Source organism: Leopardus geoffroyi, chromosome C3 (assembly GCF_018350155.1).
Source record: "Leopardus geoffroyi isolate Oge1 chromosome C3, O.geoffroyi_Oge1_pat1.0, whole genome shotgun sequence".
In the NCBI taxonomy this organism is placed as follows: Eukaryota; Metazoa; Chordata; class Mammalia; order Carnivora; family Felidae; genus Leopardus; species Leopardus geoffroyi.
The window spans coordinates 112338184-112358215 of record NC_059338.1 but is presented as its reverse complement, the minus strand read 5'-3'; the positions used below and the strand labels follow the sequence as shown (position 1 = coordinate 112358215).

The following is a 20032-nucleotide window of genomic DNA, read 5'->3' as shown; positions in this document are numbered from 1 at the left end:
ACCTTAAATATCTACTACATTTTGCAAGATTAATTTATGTTCTTAAATGTCCAGATTGTTCATGGCTTTCGCAAAAGACCTAAGCATGTTGATAATCTGAGGCAGGAGGGTTTTTGGTTTCTGTTCTTTTGGGGCCTCTTCCGCTTTAGTCCTCTTTGGTAGGAGTAGCCATTTCTTTCCCTTTGTAGCTCAGGAAGAGGGAACACATAAATATATAGACCTGTAGTGGTTAAGCCCCATCCACCCATTCATTCAGGTCTATTGTATTCACAGAATCCATTCATTCCTCCAATAATTATTTAATGAGCACCTAGTTTATGCCAGGCACCAGAGACTCAGTAGTGAACAAAACAAAGTCTCAGCCATCAAGAAGTTTCCACCTAGTGGAAGAGAAACAATAAGCAAGTAAATATATAATGTAATGAGTGCTGCAAAGAAAACCAAAGCTGGGTAAAGGGTTAGAGAGGCTGGTGGGGACATAGGATGGTCAGGCAGGCTTCTTTGATGAGGTAGCACTTGAGCAGCCAGAACAGGAGGGCAGACATGAGGGGAAAGGGTAGCCTAGGCAGCCAGAAGAGCCACGGCAAAGGCTGGAGGCAGAAGAGTTTTTGTGCTCGAGGAACAGCACTGTTCTTGAACGAAACAGTGTCAACTGAGAATTGGGTGTGATCTGGTATCTGTTGGTTACCTGAGCAGACCCACAGATCTATGAGAACTTTAAATTCCTTTGCAGTCTTTTGGGTTTCTGCAACACTTCCAGAAAGGCACATAGGTCCCTAGGAAGTAACTTTTCATGTTTACCATAGCATGGAACTAAATTTCAGAGCCCGGAGAACAGGAGTCATGGAATGGGCCTCAGGTAATCAATTACATTGCATGCTGGGAAGGCAAAACCACTTTGGAGCATGTGGTAAGCAAGAGGAGGAAACTGGGGGGTTCCTGCTCCGTATGGGGACATTACTTACCTTCTGAGTCCCTCAGTGTCCTCAACTGGAAGAGCAGGAAAATAATACCAACTTGGAGAGACAATGAAATCAGTAAAGCGTTTGGGACATTAGGTGTTCGATAAATATTTGTTTTCACCAGCACACAGACCTTTTTCTAAGGACTTTATTGTAAGGGTTTTGTTTCTAATCACCTTGTGGAAATAGGATTTTTTTTTTTTAAAGGAAAAATCTAAAGCTTAAAAGCTTTAATAGCTTCTCAGAACTTGAGCCTAAAAAAACCCAACAAGGTTAAGGACAAAATGCTCTCATCTTCTTTAATAAGTCTATACAAGCAAGCCACAGAGGTCTAGACCCATGTTTGAATTTGTCCCTACTTAACCTGCATTTTGTATTATCTGAACGTTTAAAGCCACAGTTTGGAAAATAAGCCCTCCCCAACACACACCGATACCCCTGAGTTACTTTACCTCCTCAAACACAAGTGCAACTGAAACCAATCAAGCCTGGAGGCCATACCGTCCATAATTAAGAATAGCATTTAAAGTGAGAAGCAGCTGTTTCTAATGGTTAAGAGTGCTAGTTTTGGAATCAGACCTTAGTGCAAGCTCTATGACCTTGGATCTGACCTCTCTTAGCCTTAGTTTTTTCATTTGCAAGTGGAGATAAGATTGTCTCTACTAGGTGGTCCTGAGGATTAAATGAGATCATGCATATAAAGCATTTAATATAATGCTTGACACTATAGTATGAGGTTATTAAAATGTTATAAGGGTAACCTGAGAGTACTGAGTTCTACAACCTTTAGGAGAGTGATATGTGAGACAGTGGGTCGAGAAGGTGAATTTTGAGCCAAGCCCTGAATGATGTAAAGGAGTAAGTAAGCTCTGTGAGGCTCTATCCAGTGACTAGTAGTAGAGGCAGAAGGAACAGTAAGTGTGTGCATAGAGGGCCAGCAGTGTGGCTGGAGGGTGGTGAGGGAGGAGGGCAGTGGAAGATGAGGTCAGAAAGGTCATGAGGAAACGTGCAAGCAGGGATGAGAAGTTTGGATTTCATTCTAAATGTGATGGGCCATTAGAGTTTCAGACATGTTGAGTTTGAGATGCTCTTTGGAAATCTAGGGGGCAATTGCATATTCTTGTGGGCAATTGCATATTTGAGCACAGAGCTAAAGGCACAGGTAGGGGCTGGTAACATAAATGTGTGACTTACCAGCTTTTAAATAATATTTAAAGCCACAGAATTGGATGGAATGACCAGAGAGAGGATCTGAACAGAGAAGGCTGAGGCCTGGGCCTAGGGCTCTGATATTTAGAAGAAAGAAGGATAAGGAATATTAGCGGAGAAGACTGAGAAGTAGCAGCTGATTAGGTGAGAGAAAAATTAGAGTGAGGTAACCTGGAATCTAAATGCCAAAAATGCCTTTAGAAAGGAAATGGGGACTGAGTGTGGAGAAGCCAAATATGATTAAGGACAGTCAAATGGTCTCTGGCTCCAGCAAGATGGTGGTCAGTGGTGCTAAGAGTATCAGTTTGCTGTGGCTACCATAACACAGTGTTGCAGAAGCGTGACTTAAACACCAGGCATTTATTTTCTCACGGTTCTGGAAGCTGGAAGTCCAAGATCAAGGTGTTGAAGGATTGGTTTCTCCTGAGGCCTCTTTCCGTGACTTGCAGATGGCTGCCTTCTCCCTGTGTCCTTGCATGGACTTCCTTCTGTGTTGTCTGCGTCCTAGTTTCTTCTGGTAAAGATGGCAGTCAGATTGGGATTGGGCCCAATCAGACTGTCTTGGTTTAACCTAAACCTCTTTAAAGGCCTTGTCTACAAATATAATCACCTTCTGAGGTGCTGAGGGCTAGGGCTTCCACATATTAATTTTGGGGTTGCGGTGGGGGGGGGGGGAGGTCACACACAATTCAGCCTGTACACTAAGCAATTCTTTTTTTTTTTTTTTTAATTATTTTATATAATAGCGTGAGCAGGGTACGGAGGCAGAGGAAGAGAGAGAGAATCTTTTTTTTAAAGTTTATTTGAGAGAGAGAGAAGGAGAGAGGGAGGGAGAGAGAGAGAGGGAGAGAGAGAATCCCAAGTAGGCTCCGTGCTGTGAGTGCAGAGCCTGACGTGGGGCTCAGTCTCACGAACCACTTCATGACCTGAGCCGAAATTAAAAGTGGGCACTTAAGGGACTGAGCCACCCAGGTGCCCTGAGAGAGAGAGAGAGAGAGAGAGAGAGAGAGAGAGAGAGAATCTTAATCAGGCTGCACTCTCACACAGAGCCTGATCCAGGGCTGGATCCCACCACTCTCGGGATCATGACCTGAGCCAAAATCAAGAGTCAGACAGTCAACCAACCGAGCCACCCAGGTGCCCCTAAGCAATTCTTTTTTAGGAATTTTGTTGTGAAGGAGAACAGAACAAAGGATTAAGGTGGAACTAAAGACATTCTCTCCAAATGGGGAGACAGGGAGGTTTTGTATTTATTTTGGATTTTTACTACGGGAGAAGTTCCAGTCGCTGGTATTGCTGGTGAGAACGGCACGATAGAGAATCTGAGACTGTGGCTGCAGGAGAGAGGGGGTTATTTCAGAAGCAAAGTTCTTGAATACCAGAGAAGGGATGGGATCAAAAGGTGTTAAATGACTTATCCAGGTCACTAACTTGTGAAGGGTAGGGCTTGCACTTGATCCCAAGGATCTTAACCCCAAAACACACTGTCCCACTGACTACATTTCAATACCTGTTCTTGGGAGCAGCAATAACCAGAACAATCCCCTAGGAAGGAAGGAGAGTAACACAACAAAGGAAATGTGTTCACATATGGAATTATAGCTGTCCTGGCCACCTATTACCACTTGCAGGGGTGAGGGAGGTTGTGAGGGGTTCACAGAAGGGGAAGGAGGAGAAACGGGTGAGGCTCTATTTGACTGATTGATGAACGAAAACACCCTCAGGAAGTCCAGTCCCCAAAGTGGTTGGATATTTCTGATCTGTGCCCTGGAATTGGCCTATTTATCTGGACTAAGCTTGGCTTCAGGTCACCACCAGTTTCAGACAGTTACATCATCAGCTTTCCGTATGCAGATTGCTACCCTCTTTCACCAGAGCCAAGAAGCATGTGGCTTTGTGATTTTGCTTCTACAAACTCTCTTATCATAGCACTTGCATGCTGGAGCCCAGATGTTAAACAAATCAATCAGTAAATAAACCTTGGCCTCACATTTTGTACGGACAAATTTAACACATACACACACACACACACACACACACACACACACACACACACACACACCACACAGTGTCTCTTAGTGGCTGCACAGCCTCCCAGTCACAGGATCTCTGCCTGTAAACACTTCATTCTCTTTTGCTACCTACCTTCCTTCCTTCCTTCCTTCCTTCCTTCCTTCCTTCCTTCCTTCCTTCCTTCCTTTTCTTCCTTCCTTTCCTTTCTCTCTTTCTTTCTTTCTTTCTTTCTTTCTTTCTTTCTTTCTTTCTTTCTTCTTTTTCTTTCTTTTCTTCTTTATTGAGCTACAACTCACCTGTTACAGAATCCACCCATTTGTAGTGTACAAGTCCTTGTCTTTCAGTGTATGTTTTTTGTTTTGTCAACACTTCATTCTTGACACTGTGGTTTTCACTTCAGCGGACAGGTCAATCTCCCGCTGTTGGGATGGCTCTGCTATTTCAGTCACAGCAATAACCCAACCTAAGGAGTTTATCTGAAGGCAAATATCACTCTGTGACTTCCCTGGGGCCTAGTGAGCAGCTGATGAACCATCCCAATTCACTGATGAAATACAGTGTTGGTTGCATGGGTGACTGCTGTGGAATGAATAAACATGGAACTGAATGAGCAGGTTTTCCTACAGTGAGGGACGGACAATCTACTTGGTGCTCAGACAATGGCATCTCAGTATTTTTAATCCAAATGGTAGAACACCAAATCCCTTACATTTGTCTCATATCTTCTTACCAACCCTTTCCCTTAAATACTCCATCTCATTATCCTCCAAAGTGTTTGTTTTGAAACCACGAATGTCCTCGTTCCTCTCATGGAAACCACCTGTAGCAGCAACAACTGGGGCTGATGCAAACATTTGTTTTTGATAACAGTGTATTTTGAACGTCTGTGGTTTCAATTTCTATTTTCGTCCTTTACTGTCGTAATTTTTTGATCTCTTCATACTTTGTACAGATAGTTTTGCTTTTCCCAGGCTTTTCTACTCTGCTGAATACATCAGTTACATAAACTGAACTCAGAACTTCTAAATTTCCAAAATCAGTACCGTTGTCCCATGACTTACATTTTTCAGTATGTTTTCATCTGCAATATTTATTTTATTTTTTAAAGGTTTTTTTTTTTTTTTTATTTTGAGAGAGAGAGAGAGGGGAGGGGCACGAGCAGGGGAGGGGCAGAGAGAGAGGGAGAGAGAGAATCTCAAACAGGTTCTGTACCATTAATGCAGAGCCCGATGCCGGGCTCCAGTTCACAGACCATGAGATCATGACCTGAGCCGAAATCAAGAGTCAGATGTTTAACTGACAGAACCACCCAGGTGCCCCTCATCTGCAATATTTAAATTGGTCTTCACAACAATTCAGTGAATAAAGTTGGGACAACCTTTATTATTCCCATTTTATAGATCAGAAAACTGTGGTCTCCTGGCTGCCCTGTAGCAAAAATTATATTTAAAAAATGGGCGAGGGACCTGGGTGGCTCAGTCGTTAAGTGTCTGACTTCGGCTCAGGTCATGATCTGACAGTTTGTGAGTTTGAGCTCCAAATCAAACTCTCTGCTGTCAGCATGGAGCCTGTGTCTTTGGATCCTCTGTCCCTCTGTCTTTGCCCCTCCCCTGCTCGCTTGCTCTCTCTCTAAAATAAATAAACATTAAAAAGAAAAAAAGGGCGATTTCAATTCCAGTCTAGGACTTTTTCCTTACCATACAACTGGCCATAATATAGGACTAGGGTTCTCCAACTTCAGCTGAATGGGAATCATTCAGAGGCTCATTACAGCACAGAATGCTGGGCTCCACCTCCAGCATTTGTGATTCCATAGGCCTGGGGTTGGGCCCAAGGATGTTCTCATTCACACCCTTGCTCCTCCACTTTCTCCCTTACCTACCCCTCCCTTCTCAGTTTTCCTTGCAGCTTGGGGTGGTCATGTGACACAGTTCTGGACAATAAGATATAAGCAGAAGTTTTCTGGGAAAACCTGTGTTTTCCTGATGCAAAGGGTTATACTTGGCTCTTCACCCTTCCTAATTCTTCCTGCTTAGAACTGATATGTGATGCTCAGAGGTAAAGTAGTCATCTTAGGACCAACACATTAAAACCAGCAGGATAGGGATGCTGGGTGGCTCAGTCAGTTAAGTGTCTGACTCTTGATTTCGGCTCAGGTCATGATGTCACAGTTTGTGAGTTTGAGCCCTGAGTCAGGCTCTATGCTCCGTGCTGAGAACACTGAGCCTTCTTGAGATTCTCTCTCTCCCTCTCTCTGCCCCTCCCCTGCTCTCTCTCTCTCAAAATAAATAAATAAACTTAAAAAAAAAACAAAACCCAGCAGGATAGAAAGATATGAAGCAGCTTTGTGTCTGACAGTTCTGAGTTGCTTACCTATAGACTTGTTTCTGTGTGAGAAAAATAAATCTCTATTTAGGCCACTGTAGTCAGGTTCTCTGTTACTTGCAGCCAGATGCATCCCTACCCAATACAGAGGAATGGGATAGAATGGTGCATGAGAGTCTAGGGGACCGCATGAGAAATGACGTTTAACAAGCATTTGTGAGGCCTTGTTCTTCAGCTGACACTGTGCCAGGTGAATGAGACATGGTTCTTATCCCCAAAATGTTCATACTCCAGGTGAAAAAGCCACAGGGTAAATACATGAATAATAATACATTGTGACAAGCACAGAGGTATGAGCAAGATGCTGTGAAATCCAGAGAAGGAACCCTGCCTAGGGAGGTCAGGGGAGGCTCCCAGGAGGTGACATCTGAGCAAAGCCCTGAAGGATAAGTAAAGTTCTGCCAGGTAGAGAAGAGAAAAAAAGCTTTCTGGGCTTGTGTCCCTTCTCACCCCTATCCTTCAGGGCCAGAGGCTGGCCTAGCTGGGTGGGGGCATGCTGGAACAAGCTGCTGGCAGAGTCAATAGCTCTGCAGGAAGCTCAAAGTCCAAAGAACCAGGAGGGAAGTTGTGAGGGTTGGCCAAAACCCCTGACAACAGGTCTAGGGAGCCAGAAATCTGGGGCAGAAAGACAAGAGCAAGAGATCACAGGGCAAGTGGGGAGGGGCAGGGCAGGAGCCCAAGAAGATGGGTCAAGGCTTGCTTCTCAAGGAAGTAAGAAATTCTGAGCACTAAATACCCCATTTCATTTCTTATCATTCAGCTTCATTTCAGCCCCAGGCCCTATCTTATTAGGCTTGTATGAAATTAATCTTAGTCCTTCCTGGGGCTTCCCCACACACCCATGGCTGTGCTAAAATCCTGGTGTGCTATTCAGCCTGCAGGGCCCTGCACCACTGTCTCAATGACACAAAACCCTGGCTGTAGAATCTCTTCTCGGTGTATCATGGGTAATCCCACCAAGTGCCTGCTATACCTTTTGGTGCATCTAGAAAGCAGGGCACAGGTTCCCTGATGCTGGTGGGTCCCAGAGACCTCTTTCCTCTCCCCAGGCCCAGGCATCTCATCTTGGTTTTAGGGAAATACCTCCCTCTGGCCCTGCTTCCTCCAGGGGCACACTCTCACCTATTCAGCTCAGCGGGCTTAGGGCTTGGGAAATGCAAGCCAGGAGGGCAGTGTCTCCAGGCCAACTCTGCTGTCCACCTGCCTAACCTCCCCTGAGACTAAGAACAGATTCTTTTAGAATGGGTGGAGGAAAAGGGGGAAGTGCAGGGAGTAACGTTTTAAACTTTCAAACTGTTATTGGGCCACCTATTGATGGTGACGGTGTGGTTTAAAGGATCAAGGGTGGAACATACACATCCCAAAAGCTGTGAAGACAGAGTCAGGAAATGGCCTAATATGTCTGGAGAATGGTGAGTTCCTGGGGAGAGAGGAGCAAGAAGCTGAATGGGATGCGATGGGACAGCTTCAGATGACCGTTTCTTGAATCTGGATTTTATTCTGTAGGCAACAAAACTCAGGAAAGGTCCATAAGCTATGCAGAGACAAGATCCTGTTTTGTTTTGTGTTTTGTTTCCCAAAGGACAACTCTGATAGAAAGGTGGAAGATTGCGTTGTGAAGAGCCTATGGTTGGCCACAGAAAGAAGCCAGGTAAGGGCTGGTAAGAGTAACACTGGAGATAGAAGAGCACGATCACAGTTGTAGGATAAAATCAACAGAATCTGGTCACTGATTGGCTATGAGGGAAGGATGGGGACCGACAGAAGCTGAAGAAGATTCCAAGATTTCTATCTTGGGAGACTGGGTAGTTGGTGAAGACATGTACCTGAAGGTAAGAAGAAGAGAATGGACATGGGTAGGGGGTGGAGATGGGTGACAGGAAGGAGAGAATTACAGGTATTTAGGGCTGGTTATATGACAAGCACTGTTTTACATATATTTGTTTCAAAAAAACCCTATGAAGTAGTATTACTATGTTCATTTCACAGGTAAGAAAACTAAGGCTCAGAGATGCCGTTGCTCACTCCAGGTTACTCAGAGTTGTGGAGTCAGGACTGGAAAAGATATCTACCTGACACCACAATCCATGCGATCCCCCGAATGCTTCTAAAGTGCCATCCAGTGGCGATATCAGGAGTCACTTGTGACTCTGGGTCTGGAGTCTGGAAAACTGGCAGGAGGCACAGGCATCAGTTTGGGAGTCTTTATTACATAGAAGTCATGGAGATTCTTGAAGTCATGGGAGCAGATGAGGTCAGCTGGGAAAGGTGTGTGCATGAAAAGAGAAGACAAGGACAGATTCTGGGGAAGTTCATATTTAAGGGTTATGTCAGCTATGCTATAGAGAACAGAAAAAACAAGATTAGGATTTGTATTTCTCTCATCACAGAAGTTCTGAGGTGGGGTTCTCAGGGTTAGTATGTTGGCTTCATTAGAGACATAGGCCCTCTCTTTTCTTCCACCATATTTAGTGTGTGTGTGTTTCATCCTCAAATTTGCTTCAATCATAAAATGGCCACATCAGGTCCCACCATCACATTTCAGGCAGCAGGAGAGCGGAAGAGGACAGACAAGTGAGCCTCTTTTAAGAATGTCTTTCCAGGGCGCCTGGGTGGCGCAGTCGGTTAAGCATCCGACTTCAGCCAGGTCACGATCTCGCGGTCCATGAGTTCGAGCCCTGCGTCGGGCTCTGGGCTGATGGCTCAGAGTCTGGAGCCTGTTTCCGATTCTGTGTCCCCCTCTCTCTCTGCCCCTCCCCCGTTCATGCTCTGTCTCTCTCTGTCCCAAAAATAAACGTTGAAAAAAAAAAAATTAAAAAAAAAAAAAAAGAAGGTCTTTCCAGAAGACCCACCCCGTAATGTTTGCTTACAGTAGCCAGAACTCAGTCACATGCCTTATCTTCAAAGGAGGCTGGGAAATGTAGTTCTTTAGCTAGGCCCCTTATTCCTTTAACCAAATCACGTTCTCTTGATAGAGAAGAAGGGAGAATGGAAACTGCATACACAACTGTAATCTCTGCCATTAAGGGGGTAGGCAGAGGAAAGAAAAAAAATAAAGAATATTTTGGGGCAGGGGAGAGAATGATGCTATAAAAACTGTAATAGTTAGGATGCTTTTCATTTCAAAGAATTGAGAACTCAGCCCAAGCTAGTTTAAACTTTGCTCAAGTAACCAAAAAATTTCCCAGGTAGGCCAGGTGTGTTCCCTGGGTCTCTGACTCTGCAAATGTATTTTCTTGGCTCTGCCCCCTCTGTATTGGCCTTGCATTCAGGATGGCTTAACAAATGGTAATTAAGTGGCTGAAGTAGTTTCTGGTACTCACATAGGCATACCTCACTGTCCTGAGCAAAACAGACCGTCTTCCCAGCACAACTGAAATTCATTCATTCATTCAGAAAAATCCTAAGTAACTACTGTGTGCCTTTTCTAGATGTCGGGGATAATGTGAATAAAACAAATAGTAATCCTGCTCCATTGGATCTTGTTTAGTCAGCTACTGCTGTGTGACACATTTCTCCAAAACCCAGGGCTTAAAACAAACATTTATTATTATTATTTAAATAATAATATTTATTATTATTATGTTTCTGTGGATCAGGAATTTGGGCATGACTTGGGGACTCTGGGTGCCTCTGACTTGAAGTCTCACATAAGGCCATAGTCATCTCAAGGTCTGCTAGAAGAGGATCTATTTCCCAGCTCACTCAATGTAGTTGTTAGCCTCATGTCTTCCTGGCTGTTGGCCAGAGACATCAACTCATTGCAGTGTGGGCCTTTCCAATGGGCTAGAGGTCAAGAAGCAGGATAGCAGTTAGTCTTTTGTAACTTAATCTTAGAAGTGATGTCCAATCACTTTTTCCACATTCTGTTTGTTTTGAAATAAGTCACTAAGTTCCGCTCACACTCAAGGGGAGGGGATTATCTAAGGGCAGGAATACTGGGAGGTCAGGATCATGGGAAACCACTTTAAGGTTTCTACCATAGAGCTATATTCTAGTCAGTGGAGAGAGACAATAAACAATATATACATCATATGTAAGTGACAACAAGCGCTATGGAGAAAAATAAAGCAGAGTAAAGGAAGGCCTCTTTCATGAGATGACATTTGAGTAGAGACTGAAGCAGACGAGGCAGCAAGGGTATCTGTGGAAGAGCATTTCAGGTAGAGTGCAGAACAGGTGCAAACCTCCTGAGACAGGAGCATGCTTGGTTATCTTGACTGAATCATACAACCAAGTTGGCTGGAGCAGAGTAAGCAAAGGAGAAAATAGTCAAAAAGGTGAGGTGGGAGACAGATTATGTGCCGACTTACGGGATGTGGTAAAGACTTTATTGGAAGGTTCCAAGCCGTGCTGTGACACCTTTTAAAAGGCTGTGGTATGGGGAACAGATGGTGAAAGGACCAAGAGAGAAAGCAGGAAGACCAGTTGAGATTCTACTGCAGTAGCCCAGGTGACAGATCTTGGATTGGGTGGAAGTGAAAAGTGATTGGATTCCAGATACATTTGATAAGATTTTCTAATAGACTGGAGATTTGGGGTATGACAGAGTGGAGTCAAAGATAACTCCAAAGTTTTTAGTGTATCTATAAGGTTGAAGTTGCCTTTTGCTGGGATAGGGAGGACAAGTCTAGGAGAGTAAATCAAAGATTTGACTTTGGTCTTGTGGCCACGTGTGAAGTTTGAGATGCCTGTTAAATATCCTAGTAGAGATGGTGCAGAGGAAGTTGGGAGTATGGAGTTGAGGGGTGAGGTCCCGGTCGGCAATGGAAATTTGGGAGTCACCAGCATGGAGTTGGCATTTATAGCCAAGGACTAAATGAGATTAATCACCTGGGGAATAAGACTTAATGAACAAGAGGAGACATCTCTCAGAACCTTTGGAAATGGGAGGATTAGGAGGATTAGGAGGATAAGGAGGGTCTGGTGAAGGGGACTGAGAAGGAGCAGCCCATGAGAAACAGCAGATAATGCTAGGGAGGTAAAATCAACAGGGTCCACCTTGGAGGTCACGGGGAGAGATGCTCTCCACCTTCCAGATGCTTCCAGGTCACGTGGGGGCCATAAGATTTCAAAGGTCGTAGAAGATCATTGGTGAATTTACAGAGAACAGCTTGGAAAGAGTCCTAGACTCAACAGCTGGATGATGGTGGATTCTGGAAAACAGTGGAGTTTAAAAAAGCAACCTGGGTATGAGCTTCTCTTCCAAGAATTTCTTCTTTTTTAAAAGTTTATTTAGGGGCGCCTGGGTGGCGCAGTCGGTTAAGCGTCCGACTTCAGCCAGGTCACTATCTCGCGGTCCGTGAGTTCGAGCCCCGCGTCAGGCTTTGGGCTGATGGCTCAGAGCCTGGAGCCTGTTTCCGATTCTGTGTCTCCCTCTCTCTCTGCCCCTCCCCCGTTCATGCTCTGTCTCTCTCTGTCCCAAAAATAAATAAACGTTGAAAAAAATAAAAGTTTATTTATGTATATTGAGATAGAGATAGAGCGGGGGAGGGACAGAAAGAGGGGGAGGGAGAGAATCCCAACCAGGTTCTGCACTGTTAGCATGGAGCCTGACATGGGGCTCAAACCCATGAACCATGAGATCATGACCTGAGCCAAAATCAAGAGTTTGATGCTCATCTGACAGAGCCACCCATATGACCCTCTTTCAAGAATTTCAATGTGAGAAACAATAGAAGTACAGGGGAAAAGCACTTATTAAGTTATACAAAGTAGAAAATCTCTATATCAATAAACAAACACTATAGCATTAAAACCCAGGCCACAGAAAGAGGGAAATTGTTTTCAGAAAATATGATAAGGTTTAGAATCTTTAAAATGGAAAAAAAACTTGGGGCACCTGGGTGGTTCAGTCGGTTGAGTGGCCAGCTCTTGATTTCGGCTCAGGTCATGATCTCACGGTTCATGAGATCGAGTACTGCATCAGGCTTTGTGCTGCTGACACAGAGCCTGCTTAGGATTCTCTTTCTTCTTCTCCCTCTGCCCCTCCCCCGCCATTCATGCTCTCTGTCTCTGTGTCTCTTAAAATAAATTAATAAACTTAAAAAAATTTTTTTAAATGGAAAAAAACTCATGCAAATTGATAAGAAGAACATTAAGACCCTGATAGGCAAATGGACAAAGGACACAAACAGACAATTCACAAAGGAGGAACTATAGCTAGTAAACAAAGATAGAGAAAAATGTCTGGCACCATTAGCAAGGAAAGAAATACAGACTGAAACCACAAGATGACGTGTTTTAAACTATCAAATTAGCAAAAGCTGTTTATTCCCTTTAACCCGGCAATTCCAGTTTAGAGAATCCTAAGAAACTAAGCCACATTGCAGATGAAAGAGCTGGCCACAGTTTTATTTACAACAGTAAGAGGAAATAATCCAAATGCTGAACACCAAAAAAATGGCTTAGAAAATTTTGGTACATTCACACAAATGTTAATATTAATCACATGCACACCACATGCACACACACACACAAATGGGAAGAATTTATGGGAACCCAGTATCTTAGTGCATTTGGGTTGCTGTAAGAAAATACCAGAGACTAGGCTGTTTAAAAAATTTTTTTAACGTTTATTTATTTTTGAGAGAGAGAGAGAGACAGAGCATGAGCAAGGGAGGGGCAGAGAGAGACAGGGAGACACAGAATCTGAAGCAGGCTCCAGGCTCTGAGCTGTCAGCACAGAACCCGATGCGGGGCTCGAACTCACGAATCGAACTGCAAGATCATGACCTGAGCCAAAGCTGGATGCAAGTTGGACGCATAACTGACTGAGCCACCCAGGCGCCCCAAGACTAGGTTGTTTATAAACAACGGAAATTTATTTCTTACAGTTCTGGAGGCTGGAAGTCCAAGATCAGGGTGCCAGCATGGTCGGGTAAGGGTCCTCTTCAGGTCGCACACTTGTGATATCTTCACATTGTAAAAGAGGGAAGCAAGCTGTCTGGGGATTCTTTTATAAGAACACTAATCCCATTTATGAAGGCTCCACCCTCATGGCCTACTGACCAAAGGCCCCACCTCCTAATACTACCACCTAGAGCATCAAGTTTTCAACATGTAAATCTGGGGTGGGAGGCCCAATTATTCAGATGATAGCACACAGGAAAATGCCTGCATCACATTAATTGAAAGCAAAAAGTAGGATTGCAAATTGTACATACTTTATATTCTCACCCCTGGGAAAAACATTTATAGAAGAAAGGAGACCTATCAAAATGTTCCCTCCAGGTCTCTCGGGAAGACTGGCTACCTTTCTTTCTTTGTTGTCCTCTGTGCTGGCTTCCACATGTCAAGTCCTGGGATTACAAAGATAATTCAGAAATTTCTGCCCTTGAGGAGTCTGTATCTAACCAAAACTTAAAAAACAAACAAACTGTTCTTTGGAAGTAAATAATAAAGTCTCAAAAGGTATGAACATTAATTGGGATCCCAAAATATCAGAGCAAAAATGAGCCACCAAGTGAACACCAGCCACATAGCTGGGCCTTCGGGGGCCCTGCCTAGACCTGCAGCCCTAGGGTCCAAGTGATCGGGTGCTGGGTGGGCAGTCGTAGCTGTCAGTTGAGTTCTTCTTGGAGACCCCAGCGCTGGAGTTGACGTGGCCCTGACCCCCAAAGGATTGAGAGTCAAGGAATAGCTAATGGAATTGGAGGATAGAGCTGAAGCTTCCAAACAATACGTGTTATCTAATTTCCTGTAACAGGTTTGGTGCAATCTTGCCTCCACAGGCCTTTGCTCAAAAGCACTTGGGCAATAATGTATGGGTCATTGTTGTCCTTTCCTTTCCTCTGCGGTTGCTTCTCTATCCTACTGATTTGGCAAAGACTGGCTTTGGAGGTTCTTGCTGTGATGTCAGGATCAGGCTGGTGGGAATGCTTCTGTTTTCGGGGTTCTCGTGGATGAAGAGCGCAGACAGCCATAACTTCTATTTCTCTAGTCCTTTATGTGTATTTCACATATGTTTTTAAAAATTCTGACTCACCTGAATATTGAAGAATGGTGTTGTTAGTTGTGAAACCAACCAGCTATTATTTCTTTTCTGGCAAGTGTCACCTCAACCTTGCTTCCCTCACGTATCAAATTGCAGCCATTTGACAAATGCTAAATAAGAAAAATAGTGGCTCTGATAGCATCAGGGAGAAAGCTCTCCTGGAAAGCTGTTTTCTGAAAAGATGAAAGAGGTTATTTTTCAAAATGATTAAGTGATTTTTAGTCAATAGCATGCAAGACAGATTTAGAGAACAGAGACGTGATCTTTAAAATTGGTCATAAAGGTCAAGCTAAAGGAAAATGAGCTTCTAATTACAAAAATAAGTACATTTAAAAAATTCAATTCTCAAGAGGAATTCTCAGGAATTGCCCTTGTAATTAGGATTGCACTGTTTAAAGACAAACTGGGTTCAAATCCTGGCTTTGCCACTAATAGCTGTGTGACCTTGATTGAGCAAGTTACTTAATTTCTCTGTGTCATCGTTTTTTCCTCATCTGTGAAATGGGGACAATTATAGGACCTACCTTATAAAGTTGCTATGAGAACTAAATGGGTTAGCATTCATTTTTTTTAATGTTTATTTATTTATTTTGAGAGAGAGAAAGAGAGTGTGCACTCACACAAGAGGGAGAGGAAGAGGGAGAATCCCAAACAGGCTCCAGGCTTTCAGCACCGAGTCTGATATGGGGCTTGATCTCACGAACTATGAGATCATCACCTGAGCTGAAATCAAGAGTTGGGTGCTCAACCGACTGAGCCACCCAGGTGCCCCAAATGGATTAGTATTCATAAACAGCTCTGAGCAGCACCTGGTATATGATACCTGCTATATATGTTGCTTGTTAAACAAAAATATTAATAAAATAAAAGTAACTGCTGATTTTTTCTTGCTATCACTTGTTAATAAGGCAATCATTAGAAGTAAAAACTAGCATGTAAAATAGTTCTGTGACAAAATATTGAAGTATTCATTTATGTTTCCTCTTTCTCTAGGCATCCTTCTCTCCCCCTTTCAAGCAGGGAGCCAGGCTCGCTCATGCCTGTGGCTTGAGGGATTCTTGCGGGCTGGGAAGTCCATGGGCGCCTGAACCCAGTAGCTCTTCCATTCTTTAAGGAAAGCCTAAGCCCAGTGAAGTGACAGATGATGCTGAGTGTCCCTGGAGAGGTGGAGGTGAGTGAGGAATGTGGGTGCAGGAAGACATTTCCTGGAGGAGCCCTATGAGCTAGCATGCCCCTGCAGGGCCCCAAGTGGTGGCATCCCCTCAGAGGGATGGCTGTGCTGTGCTGCAAGGAAGGCACACCCTTCCTCCCATGCCTCGTGGCCCAGATAACCTTTTCAACAAATGTTGCTAGAACAATTAGAAATCACAGACCAAAACCAAAAAAGAAACCCCCAAATCTTGGCCTATGTCTCACACCTTACACAAAAATTAACTCATGGACTTAAATGTGAAACTACAACACTTTTAGAAAAGAACATAAGGAGAAAAATCTCAGAATCTAGGATTCTCTGACTTGCACCAAAAGTATCATCTGTAAAGGGAAAAATGGTTAAACCAAACTTCATCAAAATTACAAACTTGCTCTGAGAAAGACCCTGTTAAAAGAATAAAAAGAGAAGCTACAAAACAGGAGCAAATATTTGCAAATCACATATTCCACAAAGGACCAGTATCTACAATATAAAAGAACTCTCAAAACTCAACAATAAAAAGTAAATCGTATTATAAAATGGGTAAAATGAAGAAACACTTCACCAAAGAGGAATACAGATGGCAAAGAAACACATGAAAAGATGTTCAACATCATTAGCCATTATGGAAATGCAAATTAAAGCCACAGTGAAATATTGGGGCACCTGGGTGGCTCAGTGGGTTAAGCATCCAACTTCGGCTCAGGTCATGATCTTGCAGTTCGTGGGTTTGAGCCCCCCATCGGGCTCTGTGCTGACAGCTCAGAGCCTGGAGCTTGCTTCGGATTCTGTGTCTCCCTCTCTCTGTCCCTCCCCTGCTTGTGCTTTGTCTCTCTCTTTTTCTCAAAGATAAATAAGCATTAAAAAAAATTAAAAAAAAAAAACCCAGTGAAATATAATGTACACCTATCAGAATGGCTAAACAAACAAACAAAAATAGTGACAATAACAATTCTGATGAGGATGCAGAGAAACTGGGCCACTCATACATTGCTGGTAGGAATGTAAAATGGCACAACGACTCTGAAAACTAGTTTGGCCATTTCTTTTAAAACTAAACATGTAACTATCACATGACCCAGCAATTGCACTCCCAAGCATTTAGAGAAATGAAGAGTCATAGTCACACAGAAACCCACACATGAATGTTTACAGGAGCTTTATTTGTAATAGCCCAGACGTCTTTCAATGTGTGAATGTTTAAACAAACTGTGGTGCATGGAAAACTACTCAGTAGCAAAAGGGAACAAACTATTGATAAAAGCAATGACCTGGGGCACCTGGGTGGCTCAGTGAGTTAAGCGTCCAACTTCATTCAGCTCAGGTCACGATCTCATGGTTTGTGAGTTCGAGCTCTGCGTCGGGCTTTCTGCTGTCAGCACAGAACCTGCTTCGGATCCTCTGTCTCCTTTTCTCTCTGCCCCTCCACTCTCTCCTGCTCTCTTTCTCTCTCTCAAAAATAAGCACTTAGAAAAATTAAGAAAATAAATAAAATCAATGACCTGGATGAATCTCCAGAGAATTATGCTGAGTGAAAAAAAGCTAACCCCCAAAGTTACATACTGTATCATTCCATTTATACATTCTTGAAATGACAAGAATGAAATTATGGACAAGAAGAACACATTAGAGGTTGCTGGGGGTCCTCTGCTGGGGCCAGAGGTGGGTGTGGCTATGAAAAAAGCAGCAAGGGGCGCCTGGGTGGCGCAGTCGGTTAAGCGTCCGACTTCAGCCAGGTCACAATCTCGCGGTCCGTGAGTTCGAGCCCCGCGTCAGGCTCTGGGCTGATGGCTCGGAGCCTGGAGCCTGTTTCCGATTCTGTGTCTCCCTCTCTCTCTGCCCCTCCCCCGTTCATGCTCTGTCTCTCTCTGTCCCAAAAATAAATAAACGTTGAAAAAAAAAAAAAAAAAAGCAGCAAGAGGGATCCTTGCAGCAATGGAAATGTTCTGTATCTTGACTCTTTCAAAGTCAATATCCCAGTTCTGATCCTGTACTAGAGTTTTGAAAGATGCTATACCATTGGGGGAAACCGGTAAAGGATACCGGAGATCTCTCTGTATTACTTCTTATAATTGCATATAAATCTACAGTTATCTCAAAATAAAAAGTTTAATTAAAAAATCTTTGCAAGGAGTGTCTTGATATACTTCCAAATAGAAGTCTCATGCAGATTAATATTTTATCAGCAAGATCCCAGCCCAAGATCCTTCAGAGGCAAGTTTATCGGTGGATGGAACTATCTTTTTCAGAGGGTCTTTGTAGACTGAAAATGCTAATGGTCCCTCCCAAACTAAATTCACTCCCTTTATTGTGGATAAAATGAAATCTAGTGTATATAAAAACATCTGGAGAAAGTTGTATAAATCCAGATATTTTTACACCCCTAAAAATAGATATCCATAGGGCATTATAACTATGTGAAACATATGTGCATAGCAAGAGCACATGCTTATAAATAGTTTGGAGAATATTACAGATCTCACCTGTGTGTTTCAGCTCTCAGGTCCTAGAGAGAGAACAGCTTCCGGTTAGTAACTGAGACTTGGTTGTAGGGATTCCTTCAGAAGGGCAGAATGACTGACCATCTGTTGAGTACCTCCTCTGTGCTAGGGGCTTTACATTATCCAGTTTAATCTCTAGCCCTATGCTAGGAGGTGGGCGATATTATCACCGGAACAGGTACCAAGTCTCTGAATGCCTCAGTGAAGACATTTGCCTCAAGCATTGACCTGAAATTGAAACCCAAGGCATTCAAGGTCCCAAACGAGTAAGTGGCAGCCAGGAAGTCAAACCCAGGTTTGTTTCCAAAACTCTAGCTCCTCACTGCTGTCTTTCTGGCCTTCCAAATTTACTGTGTGGGGTGCTTGCCAGCCCCACCTGTGTCATGCAAATACTAAATTGTCCGTAGGATAGAGCAAGCCTTTCTCTGCCCGCCCTGATGCTGCTGGGGCCAGCAGAGACAGAGACGGGGGTGGGTGGGATGGAGGGTCCCCTTTCATCCACATGCTGCAGGTGGCTTTCTTGAGTCTATTTTCCCCGTTAAAGCTGTCCTAATTGATCATTTTTGCCAGATTTTATCTTCCTAGGAGGGAGGTGTGGGAGTAGAAAAGAGTAGATGAAGGCACAGTGAGATGTCTACTGAACTATTCCTTCGTTCAAGCCTTCCCCATTTGTACCCTCACTGAAAGTTCCAGGTGTGCCTCCCAGGCCCTGAGTTTGAATCCCACCAAGGCTCAGGCAAAGGGGAGCCAAGGCAGTTAGAAAGAGCACACTTTCACAGAACTCCTGTGACCTGCAGCTGCTGGTCTCCCAGAAACTTTTTTGTTGCTCGTGTTTGCTAGACTTTTATATGGTGCTCTTTTGACTGTATTTACAGGATCTAAGATTGGGAATAGAGAAAGAGAGGGAGGGAGGGCTTGGGGGAGGAAAGAGGCAGAACGAATGCTGGGACATGGCTCATCTGAAAGGACTGCCTTCAGGTCATTTCCAGTCAGATATTCAGGTTATTAATTTTTTTCTGTCTACAATTTTATTTTATTTTATTTTATTTTCAGCATCATTAGCTGATTCTTTCTTAGGATCATGTGTTGTTGTTTTATAGCCTTCTGTTTTCGTTTTTTAATGTTGAGTTTTGAGAGAGAGAGAGAGAGAGAGGGATAGAACACAAGTGTGGGAGGGGCTGAGAGAGAGGGAGACAGAGGATCTAAAGCGGGCTCTGTGCTGAGAACAGACAGCCCAATGAGGGGCTTGAACTCACAAACCACGAGATCATGACCTGAGCCCAAGTTGGACGCTTAACCGACTGAGCCACCCAGGCGCCCTAAGCCTTCTGTTTTCATTTCATGAATGTGATTCCCTACTGGATAGCTGAAATCAACCTTGCCTGCACACTGGAATCACCTGGAAACTTTAAAAATACTGATGCTTGAGTCCCAAGAAATTCTGACTTAACTGGGGGTTAGTGAAGTCTAGGGAGCAGTTAAATGTGGTCTGGGGAGCAGTGGGTATCTTGATCTGCAAAAGCTCCTGGGCTATTCCAGAATGGAGACTGAGAACTGTGTCTCTGAGGATCTGAAATCCCTAATTTTCACATCCTCATTGTTCTGGTATCTGTGTTTTCTCAAGTGCAAGGTCCTCCTTTTGTGGAGGTTTCTGTCTCTTTTGGATGGTGCTGGCCTTTTTCAGAGGCTGGGTGAGCTCACCTGCTACCTGGACTGTATCTCTGCCTCCACCCTGAGTCCGCTGTGGCCTGGCTATGTTAATGCCCATGTGGAG

General features: G+C 43.8%; 1 long non-coding RNA gene across 5 annotated transcripts in view; it reads right to left on the bottom strand.

The window, feature by feature from the left end:
- The window catches only part of LOC123585750, a 137169-nt gene that overhangs the window by 1906 nt on the left and 115231 nt on the right, over window positions 1–20032 (bottom strand). For 3 of the 5 annotated variants that reach the window (XR_006706400.1, XR_006706401.1, XR_006706397.1), the window contains one exon: window positions 13368–14556. This is a non-coding gene — a long non-coding RNA (uncharacterized LOC123585750). Of the gene's footprint in view, window positions 1–283; window positions 2686–4480; window positions 4764–13367; window positions 14557–20032 lie in introns of those variants that run through there. The other 2 variants (XR_006706399.1, XR_006706398.1) reach the window with 2 other exon arrangements.